The following is a 13,493-nucleotide window of genomic DNA, read 5'->3' as shown; positions in this document are numbered from 1 at the left end:
GCTAGAGGGGGCTGGATGGGGTATTTCTATTCCTCCAGATCAGCTAGGCTCTGGTAGAACCCAAGGTGGAATCTAACCATCTGCAATGTTGGTGACTCCAACTTTAGAAATAATGAATACTGGACTTCCCTGGTGGCACAGTGGTTAAGAATCCACCTGCCAATGCAGGGGACATGGATTCGATCCCTGGTCCGGGAAGATCCCACATGGTGTGGAGCAACTAAGCCCACGTGCCACAACTACTGAAGCCCACACGCCTAAAGCCCGTGAGCCACAACTGAGGCCACGTGCCACAACTACTGAAGCCCGTGTGCCTAGAGCCCATCCTCCACAACAAGAGAAGCCACCACAATGAGAAGCCCACACACCACAACGAAGAGTAGCCCCCACTGGCCACAACTAGAGAAAGCCCTCACGCAGCAACGAAGACCCAACGCAGCCAAAAATAAATAAATAAATTTATTTAAAAAACTAATAAAATAAAAATTAAAAAAATAAAATGATAAGTATCTTCTAAAATATTGGATATTAATGCTTAGTGAGCTCTCAGGTTTGTAGTTCCTATGTCTGCCATGTACCTTCACATTTTCTATAGTGAGCCATTCCCCACCCCCCAACCCCTGTCCACGCATTTGCTTAATCTTTTCTGGCTTTCAGAATCAAGTGGCTGAAGGAAGAAAAGCTTAGTAAAGGGACTTAGGTTCCCTTTTTATCTACTGCTTCTTTATTGGCACCATTTCCTACTCCCCAAACAATAATTAAAAAAGCAAAAACTAATTTTCAATAAAAACCCTTTTATATTAACAGTTTTATGGCAGGTCAATGCCATATTGCTTATTCTTGGATTGTGGGGACTGTATCTGTGGGGTTTCCCAAGACAAGGAGCCCCTAGAAAGCTGGAAACATCAACCCAATTATGCACTTAATTCCTTTGTCAAGGTGCTATAACCAAAGACCACACAGAGATGGTAAACCATAACGGTTATATTTAGTATGAAGGGAAGAACAGGCATATAAAGGGATCACTCCAAGACTGTCACTTCGGGGACTTGCGGCCTTTCCCCAGTTCTCTCTGCCTGCCCAGTTAGTATTCCTACAGGAAGTGGGGCTATTGTTAGGGATGACCTTAAGTGAAAGTGCTTAAATGTTTTCTGTGTGAGGTTTGTATGATAATAGTCAATCTTAGTTCTCTCTCTCCTCTCTTGCCTGTCTCTCTGTCCCCCACCACCACTAACAACTTTTACAACTACTGTGATTTATCTAGAAGTGAAATACCAGTCCAGAGAGCTCCAAAGTCAACATGGAAATGAAACCTCAGCAGAGCAATGTCCATTCTGTTACCTCCTGTCCAGGGCACTTTTTGCTACCCAGAGGTAGGCTGAGGCCAAAATTCTTGGTGGGTTTAACTCACCCCAGATAGTCAGAAACCAGATAGACAGGGAAGATAGGAAGGAAGGCTTGGTCCACAGAAACTGAAGCGGCTCGACATTATAGTCAACTTAGTGCCGCTTGGCCCCACCTTAAACCCTTCTAATCTCTTCTGTACCTATCCCTGAAACCTTTATGACTCTGGCCTTTGTGTTCTTTTCTAGGTGACCAGGGTGATATTTAAAAGAAGACAGGAAGCTATAGTAACATGTAAAGCAGATTTGGAATTAGGGAATGTTCTCCTTGGCTCCAGGTTCCAGACTTCAATTTTTTCATTCAACTTAAATTTTATGAGTACTTACTTAGGCCAGGTATTTGGTGAGACTTTGAGATAAGGATTTGGGTAAGATTTAGTCCCTGTCCAGGAAGAGTTCATAATTTGGTGGGGAACACACAAATATGAACAAATAATTGCCATATTATAAAGTGCAAGTACTAGAATAGAGGTGCTGTGGGGGGTGCTGTCCGTAAAAAAATCCTCAGCCAGTCTGGTTTGGGGGCCAGACCCAGTCGACTCCTGCTGGTTTCTGGAGACAATCCGGAAAAAAGAAACTCAGGTGGAGTCTACAAGCTCATAATGCAAAGGCTGCGGAGCTGGGAAGGGGTAGTGGCTTGCCCACCACCTCCAGAGGCAGCGGGAGGGGGGCGGCTCAAGGAGCTCAGCGGGTGCCTTCACCTGTTTGCTCATTGCTCCCGAGGACCATCAGGGTCTCCTTCATTTCCCTCTGCGGACACCAGAGCTGTTGGAAGGTAAGCTGAGGCATATTAAAATTTGGGGGAGTTTGAGTAAAAACCAATTTGAATTGGGCAGCGCCAAACTGGAGGTGGTTGGGGTCGCTCTAACTATAGGAGGTGGGGGGAGAGACTTTTGTGGAGAAAAGGCAGAAGCAAAGTACGGAAATTATTGATTGGCTATTACTTAAAGTCTAGTTGGCTGTGTGTGATTGGTTGTCCTTATCGCTGTGATTTTGAAATCTTGAGGCGTTTATAGGCTTAGATTCTGGCCTGCTTACATAGGCCACCATGGCATTAGAGCCACATCAGTCTAATGGCCTCCTTATTTAATTAATTTAACAACATATATATATAAATATTTATACATGTATCTGTATTAAGCTAAACATGAGTTCTTACTAATGTCTCCAATTCATATCTATTACCCTGTGGATCATTTTAGCTTCTTCCCTTTGCTTATCTGTACCCTCTCACTCCAACAGTAAGAAAACTGGCCCCTATAATCCACCATCAGGTACTTAATTGTTTAATTCCAGTATACATGTATAGTGGTTTCAGAATTGCTAGCCTGTACCCTCAGGGGAAACAACTTTATCAACCAGAATAGAGTGCTATGTACAATCCCTTTTGCCTATATTCTTAGACACAACTCATTTACAAAGTTACTTAGGTTTGCACCTTTGCCCCCACCCACTTCAGGAAGGTTCTTTCATACATTTGTAACACAGATTCTTTTTTCATATTCTGCATTCTGACCTTGTATCTCTTGATCTCCTAAATGATTTTTTGTTTTAGTTACATATATTAAGTTTTACTCTTTGTGCTATAAAGTTCTATGGCTTTTGAAAAACGTGTAAAGCATCCACCATTACAGTATCATAGAGAATAGTTTCACTGTCCACAAATATTCCCCTGTGCTTCACCTATTCAACCCTCCTCCTCTTCTCCAAATTCCTGTAAACCAGTGATGTTTTTACTGTCACTATAGTTTTGCCTCTTCTAGAACGTCATATAAATGGAATTATACAGTATGTAGTCTTTTCAGACTGGCTTCTTTCACCTAGAAATATATATTTATGATTCATCCATGTTTTTGCATGGGTTGATAGTCCATTCCCTTTTATTCCTCAATAGTATCCCGTTATTTGGATGTACCACAGTTTGTTTATTTAGTCACTTACTGGGGAACATCTTGGTTGCTTCTAGTATGAATAAAGCTGCTATAAGCATTCACATCCAAAAAAAAAAAAAGATCCTCACAGAAGAAATATTTGAGCTGAATATTGAAGGAAAAGGAAAAGTTTACTAAGCAGAATTAGTGAGAACAGCATGAGGAAGGGCAGAGAGGGATGAAAGAACATGGCATGTTTGGGGGCCATCAGAAAGTTTTCCCTAATTGAAATGGTACATTTATGATGACAAAGTTGGAAAGGTAGGATGGGACTAGATCATAAAGATTCATGGAGTGTGGACTTTATCCTTATAGACCAATGTTTTCCAACTTCACTTATTCATATTCTACCTTCACCATTTTAATTTCTTAAATCTAGGCAATAATATCTTTGAAATCATGAGTTTAATATATTTTCTTATGAATATTAAAATAAAAAGTATGCCTATTAAAATAAAAATGTATTCATTTGTCTCCCAACAGTGGTACACTATAACTGTTTAGAAAGATAATTCTGAGAGCGTTCTATGAGAGAGAGTGGATGGAGGAGTCAAACAGGGGATTACTTTAAAGGCTATTGAAATACCGAGAGATGATGAAGTTCTGAACTAAAAAAAGCCTTATTGGCAGGGATGGTAAAGAGGGGAAGGACTTTAAAAGAGATTTAGGAACTAGAATAGACAAGATTTATTAATTAGAGGAAGGTAAGGATATTTATGAACTAAAATCTGGATTTGGTGACTAATTAAGTGGAAGGGTGGAAGATTACAGAAAAGGAAAGATCTAGAATTACTTGTAGGTCTCTTGTCTTGGAAGTGAATGATGGTACCAGTTCACCCAAGCAGAGAACAAGAGCAAAATTAGGTTTGAGGGAAAAAATTTCTCTCGAAAATTTATTTAATTGAAATTTTCTTTTAAGTTACAAATACAGTATGTTCTCACTGTAACAAGTGAAATAAAAAATGCAAGAAGATAAAGTCAAAAATCTCCCCTTTCATATTCCCCTCCCCTCCCCTTGTAACATTGAGGGTACCAATTTGTGCAGCCTTTCACACCTTCTTCATGTGTGTGTATTTATGCACACAGATACGATTTTTTTTTTTTTTTTTTTTGTGGTACGCGGGCCTCTCACTGTTGTGGCCTCTCTCGTTGCGGAGCACAGGCTCCAGACGCGCAGGCTCAGGGGCCATGGATGACGGGCCAAGCCGCTCCGCGGCATGTGGGACCTTCCCAGACCGGGGCACGAACCCGTGTCCCCTGCATTGGCAGGACTCCCAACCACTGCGCCACCAGGGAAGCTCGATGATTAATTTTTATAAAGATGAGGTCATATTCTCTCTCCCTCCCTCTCCCCCCTCCCCCACCTCCCTCTTTCTCCGCTTTGCGCTTCCCTCCACAGCACCTGCACATCACTCCGCAGTGGTAGCAGGCCCGAAGGGGTAGGTAACAGCAAGAACAGGGGGCCAAGAAACACAAGTCAGTAAGAGCCATCCACGGGAGGCAAAACTCGTAGCTCGTATTGCACAGGCACAGGTCTGTATAGTCTCCCTAGGGTCCGACATACAGTGATAGAGCATGCTGTCCTCACCACATACAGCTCACCGCTTGAAGCAAAGTTCTCACGGAGTCAGGCGCGTCCTGACAGTGGCCCCTCCAGTTTTCCTCATGGTTGAAAGCGTCCTGGCAGTACGCGCACCGCCCACTCGGAGCGCTCCCTGTCCTCCTTCCACCACCGGGACTTGCCCCGGAATGGCTGTGTCTTGATCATGCTGGCCCCGCGCTGATGCCAAAGTCTGAGGAGTCCTCATGGGGGTAATTGTAGTCGTGCTTAAGGACCTTGTCCTTGGCGAAGCGCAGGTACGAGCCCGCGTCTTCCAAGGGGTTCAGGTATTTGTCCCTCGCCGGCGCCGGTAATCCTCGTAGTGTGCGTCATCCAGGTCTTCTCCCTGGGTTGATGTGCACGATCTCCTAGTCGTCCAGGAAGCTCACCTGGCAGTAGGGCCTTGCCATCAACTGTTCCAGGTGATAATGGTCTGTGGGGTATGTGTCGTGGAGGTGACCCAGGGTATAAATCCTCTGGTGCTCACAGGATGTGAGGGAGGAGATTGTCCGAATAAGTTGTTCCTTCTTCTGAGACGGATTATTGATAGAAGAACTGTCTGTAGCTGTTGTAAAAACGTCATCGCAAAGCTCACCTTTACTACGGATGGTGGAAGATGATGTTGAGCTTTCTATAAGGTCTTCGATTGCTTTCCTCACTCAAGGCTTCAGACAGTAAGTCAAAACTTACTATTGTTTGACCTTCCAATGATGAAAGGTTGGGTTGGCTTTGGTGTAGGCCAATTCGTTTCTTAAATAGCGTTCCAATACCACCAGTCTGTCTTTCTGTCGTTCACCATGGATGAGAAAGCCGATTTGTCATCCGGGTGCGTGACCTTACCGATCCCACCTTCCTTCCTGTGGAAACCATCCCACCCGCTGGAGTCATCTGAGGTCATAACCACAGCTTTGACGCACACAATATAGCTGTCCTCACCTGCGTGTGTTTCTTTGGTCATTTTCCTGGTCACCTACATACCTGTCCTGTGGCGGTGGGCAGCCTTCATTTTGCTGTCCGCTCCCCCTCTGCTTTATTCACATCTTGGAGATTGCCTGATTTGGTTGGGGGTGGGGTGGCTAGAGCAAGGCGACTGAAGCGCCTGGGCAGGGGTGCATAGGCAAGGTGGCGGGGGCGGGGACTGAGCACCGTGGGGCCAGGGGGTGGAGGCCGGCAGGGGCTCTGGGGACTTGGGAGCGGGTAGAGGGGAGAAGGGAGCGATTTGGGTGGAAAAACAAGTGTGCCGCTGAGAGCCGGGGAGTGCTGAGAGAAGAAGGAGAGGGCCAGCTGCCGGAGGGGGTTCAGTCCCAGGTTGCCCCCCTTCCCCACCCAGGCCAGACCAATCACGGTTTTGGAGGAGCTGTGCCTGCGAGGCGCTGCAGGGTACCCCACTGAGCTACATCTCTCTACTCCACCGATATACTCCATATGGGATTCTTACCATCGTCAAGAGGAGGAGCTTCCCTTTTCTTTTTTTTTTTTTAACATCTTTATTGGAGTATAATTGCTTTACATTGCTGTGTTAGCTGCTGCTGTATAACAAAGTGAGTCAGCTATACATATACATATATCCCCATATCCCCTCCCTCTTGTGTCTCCCTTCCACCCTCCCTATCCCACCCCTCTAGGTGGTCACAGAGCACCGAGCTGATCTCCCTGTGCTATGCGGCTGCTTCCCACTAGCTATCTATTTTACATTTGGTAGTACTTTTAAGTCCATGCCACTCTCTCACTTCGTCCCAGCTTACCCTTCCCCCGCCCCTCAAGTCCATTCTCTACATCTGCGTCTTTATTCTTGTCCTGCCCCTAGGTTCTTCAGAAAACCTTTTTTTTTTTTTTTGGTCCATATATATATGTTAGCATACGGTATTTTTTTTTCTCTTTCTGACTTCACTCTGTATGACAGACTCTAGGTCCATCCACCTCATGACAAATAACTCAATTTCGTTTCTTTTTATGGCTGAGTAATATTCCATTGTATATATATGTGCCACATCTTCTTTATCCATTCATCTGTTGATGGACACTTAGGTTGCTTCCATATCCTGGCTATAGTAAATAGAGCTGCAATGAACATTTTGGTACATGACTCTTTTTGAATTATGGTTTTCTCAGGGTATATGCCCAGTAGTGGGATTGCTGGGTCGTATGGTAGTTCTATTTTCAGTTTTTTAAGGGACCTCCATACTGTTCTCCATAGTGGTTGTATCAATTTACATTCCCACCAACAGTGCAAGAGGCATTCCTTTTCTCCAAACCCTCTCCAGCATTTATTGTTTGTAGATTTTTTGATGATGGCCATTCTGACTGGTGTGAGGTGATACCTCATTGTAGTTTTGATTTGCACTTCTCTAATGATTAGTGATGTTGAGCATCCTTTCATGTGTTTGTTGGCAATCTGTATATCTTCTTTGGAGAAATGTCTATTTAGGTCTTCTGCCCATTTTTGGATTGGGTTGTTTATTTTTTTGATATTGAGCTGCATGAGCTACTTGTATATTTTAGAGATTAATCCTTTGTCAGTTGCTTCATTTGCAAATATTTTCTCCCATTCTGAGGGTTGTCTTTTTGCTTTGTTTATTGCCAAAGCAATCTTGAGAAAGAAAAATAGAGCTGGAGGAATCAGGCTCCCTGACTTCTGACTATACTACAAATCTACAGTAATCAAGACAGTATGGTACTGGCACAAAAACAGAAATATAGACCAATGGAACAGGATAGAAAACCCAGAGATAAACCCACGCACATGTGGTCACCTTATCTTTGACAAAGGAGGCAAGAATATACAATGGAGAAAAGACAGCCTCTTCAATAAGTGGTGCTGGGAAAACTGGACAGCTACATGTAAAAGAATGAAATTAGAACACTCCCTAACACCATACACAAAAGTAAACTTAAAATGTATTAGAGGTCTAAATGTAAGGCCAGACACTATAAAACTCTTAGAGGAAAACATAGGCAGAACACTCTGACATAAATCACAGCAAGATCCTTTTTGACCCATCTCCTAGAGAAATAGAAATAAAAATAAAAATAAACAAATGGGACCTAATGAAACCCTTTTCTTATAAGGACAGAAGTCATATTATATTAGGGTCCACCCTGATGAGTTCAACTTTACTTGACTACATCTGCAAAGACACTTGCTATAGACTGAATCTTCCTGTTCCCCCAAAATTCATATGTTGAAATCTGATTTCTAATGTGATGGTATTTGGAGGTGGGGGGCCTTGGGGGTGAATAAATTATGAGGGTAGAGTCCTCATGAATAAGAATTAGTGCTCCTTCAAAAGAGACCCCAAAAAAAAAAAAAAAAAAAAAAAGAGACCCCAGAGAGCTCCCTTTGCCCTTTCTGCCATGTGAGAATACAAGTCAGCAGTCTGCAACCAGGAAGAGAGCTCTCCCCAGAATTCAACCATGCTGGCACCCTGATCTCAAACTTCCAGCCACTAGAACTGTGAGAAATAAATTTCTGTTATTTATAAGCTACCCACTCTGTAGTACTTTGTTATAGAAGCCTGAACTAAGACAGCCCTATTTCCAAATAAGGCCACATTCACAGGTACGGGTGTTAGGACTTCAATATATCTTTTTATGGGATACAATTCAACCTATAATAGTAATTATTGATATGTTAAGGCTTGAGTCTGCCATTTTATTATTTCTTTTCTGTTTGTTTCCTCTGTTTCCTGTTCTTCTTTCTCTTTTTTTGCTTTCCTGTGCTTCCTTGAACATTTTTAAGGATTCTATCTTGATTTATTTATAGTATTTTTGGGAACACTGCTTTATATAGTTTTCTTAGTTGTTGCTCTAGGAATTGTAATATAAATATGTAACTTATAACAGTCTATTGATATTGGTATTTTACTACTTCAAGTGCAGTAGAGAGACCTTACTTTCATTTAGATCCCTTTACTGTATCCACTTTAAAAATGTATAATTGTCTTAAGTATTTCCTCTACATATACTGAGACACCACATCAGACGGTGTCATAATTTTAGCTTTAACCATCAAACATGGTTTCTTAAGAGGATAGTATACCCTTATTTTTGCCCATTCTGATGTTCTTTCCTTTCTAAAGTTCCAGGCCTCCTTCTTTTATCATTTCCTTTCTGTTTAGAGAACTTCCTTTAGCTGTTCTTTAAGGGCAGGTTTGTTAGCAACAAATTCTCTCAGTTTTCCTTTGTATCAGGGATAGTTTTACCAGACATAGAATTTGTGGTTGACAGGGTTTTTTTTGAATAATTATTTTTTAGAACAGTTTTAGGTTTACAGAAAAATTGAGAAGATAGTACAGAGAGCTTCCATATACCCCACATTCAATTTCGCCTATTGTTAATATCTTATATTAGTACATTAGTATGGTACATTTATTACAATTAATGAAGCAATATTGATACCTTATTATTAAAGTTTATACTTTATCCAAATTTCCTTTGTTTCAACCTAATGTCCTTTATCTGTTTCAGAACCATCCAGGATACCACATTACATTTAGTCATCATGTCTTCTTAGGCTCCTCTTGGCTGTGACAATTTCTCAGATTTGTACTGCTTTTGATGACCTTGATAGTTTTGAGGATCACTGGAAAGCTGTTTTATAGAATATCCTCTGCTGGAATTTGTCTGATGCATAACAAAACTGGAGTTATGGGTTTTGTGGAGGAAGACCACAGAGGTGAAGTACCATTTTCATTGCATCATATCAAGGGTACATATTATCAGAATGACTTATCACTTTAGATATTCACCTTGAGCACCTGGCTGAGTTGGTGTTTGTCAGGTTTCTCCACAGTAAAGTTACTCTTCTATCGCCCTTCCCATATTGTACTCTTGGAAGTCACTGTGTGCACCCAAACTTGAGTAGAGTTTTGCTCTACCTCCTTGAGAGCAAACTATCTACATAAATTATTTAGAATTTTGATTGGGAGATTTGTCTCTTTCCCCCCATATATGTATGTATGTGTGTATGAATAAATGTATGTTTGTATGTATGTATTTATCCATCCAATCAGTCAATCATTATATCAGTATAGACTCATGGGTATTTATTTTATACTTTGGATTATAATCCAATACTACTTTTTTGTGTTGCTCAAATTGTTCTAGCTTTTGCCATTGGGAGCTCTTTTAGTTGGCTCCTGTGTCCCTTTGACATACCCCTATCATTGTGGTTATTTTTCCTTTTGAGCACTTTCTTACTTTCTGGCTCTACAAGGTGTTCTAGGCTCATCTTATGTGTTTCCTGCCCTAATCTGACAGTTCTGCTCTTTCTGTGCTTGAAAAATTTTGTGCCACTATCTTCTGGCCTGCTTGGTTTCAGGTGAGGAATCTGTTATCATTCAAATTGATGTCCACTTATAAGTAGTGCATATTTTTTCTTTGGCTGACTTCAGGATTTTTTCTGTTTTTCATTTTCAGAAGTTCAATTATGATGTGTCTTAGCATGGATTTCTTTGTAATTCATCCTTTCTAATAGCCGCATACTATTCTATATGTGGAGATATCACAATTGAAATGTATGCTACAGACATATAATCACTAATACAAAAATATACATATAAAGAATATTTATTGCAGCATTATTGTTAGTGGCAAAAATTGGGAATAGACTGTAAGATCAAAGAGAGTGTGTTATTAATTGGGGGGATGTCCTCAGTGCTGTGGGCTGAGGGAATCATATTCCTCAGTTTATAACATATTGTCATCGTTGGCCCATGCAAGATTCCTCCCTTGTTTGTATGTTTTCTTTTAGCCCCATTCTCCACTCCCACCCCTCTTCACCCCTCAGGCAACCATTCCTTAATGTATATCCTTTTGTTTGAATATATTCTTATAAAATGCAATTTGTTAGTTTATGTGTATATTATTTTAATTTACATAAATCATATTGTGTTAGACATTCCAATGTTTTTTTTTCACTCTGCACACTGTTGTAGAAGCCACTCCAATCAGATGCTTGGGATGAACACAAACACACTACTGTATAGAAGATATATAACCAGCAAGGACCTACTGTATAGCACAGGGAACTGTACTCAATATTCTGTGATAACCTATATGAGAAAAGAATCTAAAAAAGAATGAATATATGTATATGTATAACTGAATCACTTTGCCATACACTTGAAACTGACACAACATTGTAAATCAGCTATACTCCAATAAAATAAAAAACAAAGAAAGAAAAAAAAGCATCTAAGGCATTCCCTCTAACTGCCGTATAGTACTCCAAGGTATATGTCTACCATATTTTCCCTATCAGCTTCTCCAGTGATGGACAAGCAGATTACCTCCACCTTCCTGTTAACACAAACAACAATGTGATGAGCGTACTCATACATGCACCCTATGGACCTGTGTGGCAATTTCTTTGGTATATAAGGGATATATATATACATGTATTTCATATTTTAATAGATATTGCCAGATTACTTTCCTGAAAGGTTACAGTAAGTCTTACTTCTACCAGAGGTGTATGAGAGTCCCTATTATCCCTAATCTTTGACAACATTGGATGTTATCATTCTTGTGAATTTTTGCCAGCCTTGGTGAGAAACATTGCATTTATTGCTTTAATTTGCATTTTCCTGATTACTAGGTGAGATTGGGCATCTTCTCATATGTTTTTGGCAACTTGAATTTGTTCTGTAAATTGCCTTGTTTAGAATTGAATTCTGAATGTGTTCAGTTTGTCATCTAGGAGCATCTAGATGACCTGTCTAGTAGGCAACTCAGAATATGAGTTTGTAGTTCCAAAGAGAATTAGAGTTGGGAGATAGCAAATTGAGAGTTGACAGTTTATAGATGAGAGCCAAAATCATCTAAATGGGATCTAAATGATAGGATCATCCTTGAAAACAGTGTAAAGTGAGGAAAGAGCTGAACAGAACCCCTGCAAATACATTTAAGCAGCAGACAGAGTCAGGAAGAATGCGAGAAGGAAAAGTTACAGAGGAGGGAGAGAAGCAGGAGAGAGTGATGCCAGGGAAGCCAAGGGAGGAGAGATCATCAAAGAAAAGGATGTGATCAGCCATGTCCAAGGCTACAGAGAGGCCCAGTGAGATTAGGACTGAAAAATATCTGTTAGATTTGCAATTAGGGCATTATTTGTCACTTTAGTGAATGTAGTTCCAATAATATGGTGAGGTCAGAAACCAGATTGCAGGGGTTGAGAAGAGACTCAGAGGTAAGGAAGTAGATATAGTGAGAAATAGATGATCCTTTAAAGAAGTTCAGACCTAAAGGGAGGGAGAGAAGGTAGCAGTTAAAGGGATTATAAGGTTTGGGGAGGGCTTCATTTGTTTTAAGAGAAGAGACTTGATCATTTGTACAGGCTGAGAGAAGGAGAGGTTAGAGGCAAGAGGAAGAGAGATTTTCTAAAATGTCCAAAGTGGAATTCCTGATTTCCCTTCCAAAGTTGCTTCCCAAAACTTTCCAATCTCAGTAAATGGCACCACTATCACTTAGTTTCTCAACCCCCAAACCTGGATATGATGCTTGAGTCCTCCCTTTCATCCCTTTCTCTCATTCCATTTCATGAACAAATGGGAATGCTGGGAGAGCACCTAAATTTTCTAATATTCCAATAACCTTACCTGGCTCATTGAAGCCCTCCCAGAGCAGGATGTAGGAGCCACGCAGGCCAGGGTCAGAAAGAGGGTGAGATTGCTTTTTATTTCCTGACCACGTTCAAGGGTAATAGTCAATTTTGAGAACAGAGCAGATGCTAGCCTCTTTAGATATTAAGAACAATACTTTCGCTTCAGTGCTGTGTTTAGAATTCATGGTGAGAAGCATCAGCAAAATAGCACAAACTTGTGATGTAACTCCTCTTCATAATAGGTATTAATTCTGCTCTTCCTTCTAGTTCTCTGGCAAGGAAGAGAGAGGATTCGGCTCCTGTCTAATAATGAAAGAGAAGGACATGGGTAGGGGCTGAGTGTGAAGGAAATTAGCCTATGTTTGAAAATCTACTCTGGGCCTTAGAACTCACTAGACTTAAATCCTTAACAGCAAGGACTGTGTCTGTATCCTCAACACCCGGCACATAGTGTCGATGCTCAATAAGTGTTTGAACCTAAAGAGCTAAATTACCTCATTTAATCCCCGCAATAACCCTATGAGGTAAATAATTTTACCCACATTGTATAGATTTGGATACAAAGGCTTAGAGAATTTAGTAGCCTGCTCATTATGGGAATGTGCATGTATAAAATGTGGTGCAGTGCAAACGCAGGTCTGTGGTTTGGGGTAAGGGGGTGAGGCTGTGGCAAAGAGGGTAGCTCTTTCTGGGCACTGACCTGTTTTAGAGCAGGGTTTCTCAGCCTTGAAATTTGATACTTGCAGCTGGGTAATTCTTTGTTGTGGGGGGCTGTCCTATGCATATAAGATGTTCACTAGTATCTCTGGCCTCTACCCACTAGGTGTCAGTAGCACACCCTCCCACCCCACCACATGGTGCCAGTCAAAAATGTCTCCAGACATTGTGGACAGTTAAAATCACCCCTGGATGAGAATCATTGCTTTAGAGGCTCACAGAACAGGGCTGGTGCTGCCCAG

General features: G+C 41.3%; 1 pseudogene; it reads right to left on the bottom strand.

The window, feature by feature from the left end:
* Positions 1-2,112: 2,112 nt before the first annotated feature.
* LOC113613150 (sprouty-related, EVH1 domain-containing protein 2 pseudogene) lies at positions 2,113-6,037 on the bottom strand (annotated as a pseudogene).
* Positions 6,038-13,493: the final 7,456 nt, after the last annotated feature.

Source organism: Aethalodelphis obliquidens, unplaced genomic scaffold, assembly GCF_003676395.1.
Source record: "Aethalodelphis obliquidens isolate GAN/ISIS:26980383/991018 unplaced genomic scaffold, ASM367639v1 scaffold85, whole genome shotgun sequence".
Taxonomy (NCBI): Eukaryota; Metazoa; Chordata; class Mammalia; order Artiodactyla; family Delphinidae; genus Aethalodelphis; species Aethalodelphis obliquidens.
The sequence above is the reverse complement of the archived record's forward strand: the minus strand, read 5'-3'. Positions and strand labels throughout refer to the sequence as shown.